The following is a 5441-nucleotide window of genomic DNA, read 5'->3' on the forward strand; positions in this document are numbered from 1 at the left end:
GTCTAGGCCCGAAACGTTAGTTTTCCTGCTCCTCTGATGCTGCTTGGCCTGCTGTGTTCATCCAGCTTTACACCTTATTATCTCAGATTCTCCAGCATCTGCAGTTCCTACTATTTCTGAAACTAACGAGGGAGAAGGTTGTGTTGATGGGGTTAGATGAAGGAGGGCAGGAGAAGACTTAGCTGGAGCGTAAAGACCAGTTGGGATAAGTAGCCTGTTTCTGTGCTGTTAATTCTGTGTGGTGTTCTATGGTTTGCCCATCACAATGCAGTTTAATCAGCCACCCTCTAAGAGGCAGGTGAGAGCCCTAGACACATACTGAAAGCAGTGAAAAGGGAGGCAGTGTTATCTCACTCACAGGGGACTATTCGAGGAGAAGCTGCGCAGTTCTCCCAGCAGTAAACTGTTCTGGATGCTGGAAATCTGAAATAAAGGCAGGAAGTGCTGGTAATGCTCTGCTAGTTTAGCAACGTCTGGGGAGATGGAGTTAATGTTTCATCAGATCTTGAAAGGTCACAAAGCTGAAACAATCATCTTGTTTCTGTCTTCCCAGATGTCACCAGTTCCTCTGGTGTCTGGATTAATTTTTAACCTTTTGACAGACATCACAAAAAGAACAGATGATCTAATTAAATGTCAAAAGAGCTGCAGATGCTGTAAATCAGAAAGAAAAACAGAAGTTGCTGGAAAAGCAGGTCTGGCAGCAAATCAGAGATTTAGCAAAGCAGAAATTGGAGTTAACATTTTGGGTTGAGTGAACCTTCCTCAGAACTGATGGTAGCTAGGAAAATGTCGGTTTATATGTAGAAGATATCCCTCTCCCCACCATAAGGAGTAAGCGCTAGGTGGAGATAGAGCCCAAAGAGAGAGAAGAGCAGTTGGGCAGACAAAGGAGTTGATAACACCCTGGCTAGGAATAGCTGTTAATGGGGACTGTTAGTGACTAACAATAGGTAGTGTGTAATGGCAGACTATGTGATAACAAGGCCTGGTGTGTGGGGTAGGGGCCTAGGACATGGGAGAGTTCAGACTCTTAAAATTATTGAACTCGACATTGAGTGTGGAGGGCAGCACGGTCCCCAAGCGAACGAAGCGTTCCTTTAGCTTGCACTGAGCTTCACTGGAACACTGCAGCAAGCCTGAGACAGAGATGAGATTGTGGCATTTTCTGTCACAAAGATTGGTTGAGGCCAAAATATTGAGTGCTCTCAAGGAGGAGTTAGATATAGTTCTTGGAGTTAAAGGGATCAAAGATTATTGGGGGAAAGCAGGTGCAGGCTATTGAGATGGATGATCAACAATGATCATATCGAATGACCGAGCAGACTTAAAGGGACAAATGGCCTACTCCTATTTTCTATGTTTTTAGGTCATCCTACATCTGGGCTAAGAAGCCTGGGTTCAGAGTCTTACCTGCTCCAGTGGTGTGTAATAACATCTCTGAACAGATTGATAGGAAAATATCTTGAAATACAAGTCCTTTCCTTCCTTCGTGCTGCCTTTTGTTGATAGAGAGCTAAAAATCACACCCAGTTTACCATAGTGAGTTCAGAGATAGGTGACAATTGTGCACTGCTGGCTGCTGTGTTACTTTGTCTGGATCTTAGTCCTCCACGCCACTTTGAAATGGACAGGAACGATGGCTGAAGAGCTACCTGACCCCAAAATGACACACAGCTCAATGGAGGGAACGGAGTGGCCTATTAAGGCCAATAGTCAAAGGCATTCTAGAGGTTTTCAGTCAGTCAGTGGGGCACCTGGTCATCTGTGCCAGGAGGTTTTCATGCCCCACCTTTTGTCATACTGGTAGCCCAGCTGCTTGAGACCATTCTTCAAAATTGGATAGATTAAAAACCATCACCTCAAAATTGAAGCATCTTCTTTCTCTTTCCCAAATTGCGGACTTTAAGGTGTAGAAAGTCCAACTCCATTAGCTTTCAGAGCTTGCCTGTCATTTTCTGTTTTATCCCAAACCTGCCGTTTGACCTCTGATAGGGGGACAGTCACTGCCTGGTGACTCTTGCTCAGACAGTGTTAGCTCGTGACCTGGATTTGACCCAATGCAAAAGGAAAAATCCTGCTCGATTTCCATGTTGCCACCGTTTTTGTTTTGTGGCTACTTCTGAGCAGCGTGCTGGGTAATCTTGAATAATGCCAACCATTTCAAACACAAGTCTTGAGCTTCCTCTCTTGTTAAACAAGATCATTTGTATCAATGCAGTAATCTACCTGCAGTGGAAACCTCCAGCTGTTAAGTTCAGTTGGTTCTAGCGCAGGAGTTAAATCGCTTTCGATAAATAAAATTCTTAAAAATAAATAGTTTGCTATGATGTTTAATATTTTCAATGGATTCCTGTAAATGTAAGATAGAAACATGCCTGTGTAAATATTTGTCCATCAACCCACTCGGTGATTCACCCTCCAGGCAACTAGCTTTACTTGAACAAAATTAAGCAGAATTGCTGAATTTGTCTTCAGGTAAATATAGGCAGTAATTTGTTGATGACCATTAAAGGTTTTCAATTGACTAAACAGCTCTACATAAGATGAGAAATGGTTCAATGCACTTGTCATGAAATCCTAGAATCCCTACAGTGTGGAAGCACATTTGGCCCATCGAATTCACACTGACCCTCCAAAGGGTATCCCACCAGACCCACTTCCCTATCCTGTCCCTGTATTTCCCATGGCTAATCCACCTCGCCTGCACATCTTTGGACTGTGGGAGGAAACTGGAGCACCCGGAGGGAACCTACGCAGACACTGGGAGAATGTGCAAACTCCACACAGATGGTTGCCCGAGGGTGGAATCGAACCCAGTTTTGTGGCACTGCAAGACAGCAGTGCTAACCACTGAGCCACCGTACCTGCCCTATCTTGTCCATTGGTAATGAATGAGGATGGAATTGTTCCTTTGGAATTTTGTGCAGTGAGAATGAATGGGAAAGAACTTGACTTACTGGATTTGAGTAACTATAAGACAAACAGGGATCCTATGACCCAATCAGTTGCTTAACGATTTAATCAGGCTTAATAATTTTGTAGCGTTAATATTTTGAGCCAGGTGTAACTCTTCTTGAAGAAAAGTCAACTCAGACTCAAAATGTCAACCGTTTCTCTCTCCACAGATCCTGCCAGTTTCTCCAAGATTTTCGGGTTTTATTTCAGATTTCCAGCATCCGCAGTATTTTGCTTTTAGTCAATAAGTTTGTAACTCCGTTGTTGTTTTTAAGCTGCTCAAAAGACCTCCAGTTGTTGCTAGAGCACTAATCCTGGGCAGTGCAGGAAAAAAAACATACAAACAAAATACTGCAAAAGCTGGAAAATTGAAATATAGAGTAAATACAGGCAATGCTTAAACTTCCCCCAGCTGTGGAATTTGAACCCCCCAGAGGATACATTCTTCCTGTTTCCACTGTCTCAAAACATTTCTGAATTTTGTAGCTGTCAATCAGGCCATCCCTTAATCCTCATCGTGCAAGACAAAAGTGAATCAGCCTTGTCTGTCCTTTCCTGATTTGTGACCTACATTGCTACATTCTTGTGTTGCTACAGTTTAGTGCTGTGGATCTCTGCAATTTTGACAGGACTGCCTCGAGTATTTTCTCCCCAGACTGGTGTTGCGGGGGAGGAGGGACGGGGATGGGGGGGGAGGCGCTGATGGGTGAGCTGCTCTCTCTGGACGTTGGTATGAGAATGGTGAACTTGGAGGTGATCAGACCCTCTTGTGGGATCGCCCAGCGACCCTGAGCGAGGTGGAAGCAGCACGAGATGAGATCGGGCGATGTGTGTAGGACCAAGTGTGGGAACTAATGCCCATACTCACCACTGCCTCTTTCTGCATTGTGGTGCTGTTTGTTTCACTTTCCCTGACACTCCCATACGTCCCAGTGCAGTTTGAAGTGACCTAGAACTGAGTCATTTCTGTTCTTTTTAAATTATGGGAAATGTGCTGATTTCTGTTGTGTGAAGTCTATCTAATTTATACTGCCAGAATGGACTGATAACAAATAATTAGCATTTACATAATGCCTTTCACAATGCTGTGAAACCTTCCACATTGACATAGTTTTGATACAAACACCAAAAAGATGACTGCATGTATCTGTTCTGGGCGTTGGTTTGATTGTCCCAGGTCACCGAAGAGAACTAAAACCAAACAAACAGAGAAATCGCTGGAGAAGTTCAGCTTGTCTGGCAGCATCTGTGGGGAGAGAGAGAGAGTTAGTGTTTTGAGACTGACGTGACTCCTCTTCGGAGTTTCTTCAAGTGTTCCCGATCTGCTGGGTTTCTCCAGCACTTTCCATTTTTATTTCAGAGTTCCAGCCTTCGCAGTATTTTGCTTTGTGTTTGGGCTTCTTCAGAGTTTTGCTCAGGGACACCATAAGGAGGTTGACTGGCCTTTTTCACTCAGCATTCCGTTTCCTGATGACTTCCTGGTGGGTGTGTACCTAGAGGCAGCTCATTCACTTACTAACCATACCAGAGTGCTTTCTCAGCCTTGCTCGTTTTGATAGGGACCTTCATGGGTATTGGCCCAAACCCCATGGAAAACAGGCAGCGTGGAACCACATTGTTGGCTACAAAGATCTCTGATGATCTCCACTCAGCCTCCAAAAGACCACGCCCAAGCTGCCAATCCACAGCAGATCTCCTAGATAACAAAGTGTAGAGCTGGATGAACACAGCAGGCCAAGCAGCATCAGAGGAGCAGGAAGGCTGACGTTTCGGGCCTAGACCCTTCTTCAGAAAATCTCTTAGAGCTGAGATTGCATTCAGGACTGCCTGTTGCAAAACCCACAGCAAGTTCCATTATCGCCTGACTCTGTCTCTGATGTAGTAAAATACCCTGAGGCACTTCACAGACGCAGCAATCATTAAACAAACTGGACTCAGAAGCAAGGATGGAGATACAGGAGAGCTGACTGGAAATTTGGTAAAGTGGGGATAGGTTTGAAGGAGCATCTTAAAACAAATTACGGTGTTGAGTGGGAATAATGTACTGTTGTACTAATTATTCACTCTGTGGCTGTTTGTTTTTCCTCTATTGAGTTCAGGAGATGAGGAAATGCTTCTTTTTCCTCCTCTTCCACTTCTGAGACTTGTTTTATTTGCAGCCAGCTCCATCATCTTTCTCCGTGGAGGGGATTCAATAGAGACAAAATCAACACAAGGCAACTGCTTCTGTCGAGATCAAAGATGCTGCAGCAAGTTTGATGGTTCATTTTGTTTCTCTCTTATTTAAATGAAGCAGGTTGCTGGCAGTGGGAGCTTATTAAGAATAATTAAGGGGGGGGGTGTACTTGCGATTAGTGCATGTTAATGCTTTCGCCATGCCTTTGATGGTTGCCTTTCTTAATCGCATTTTCAGTGTGCCTTGAAAGGCAAGCTGTTTGAAGCGCAAACAAGGTAGCGTGTGGAAGCCCAAGGGGCCAAGACCT

Source organism: Rhincodon typus, chromosome 17 (assembly GCF_021869965.1).
Source record: "Rhincodon typus isolate 14 chromosome 17, sRhiTyp1.1, whole genome shotgun sequence".
Classification (NCBI taxonomy): domain Eukaryota; kingdom Metazoa; phylum Chordata; class Chondrichthyes; order Orectolobiformes; family Rhincodontidae; genus Rhincodon; species Rhincodon typus.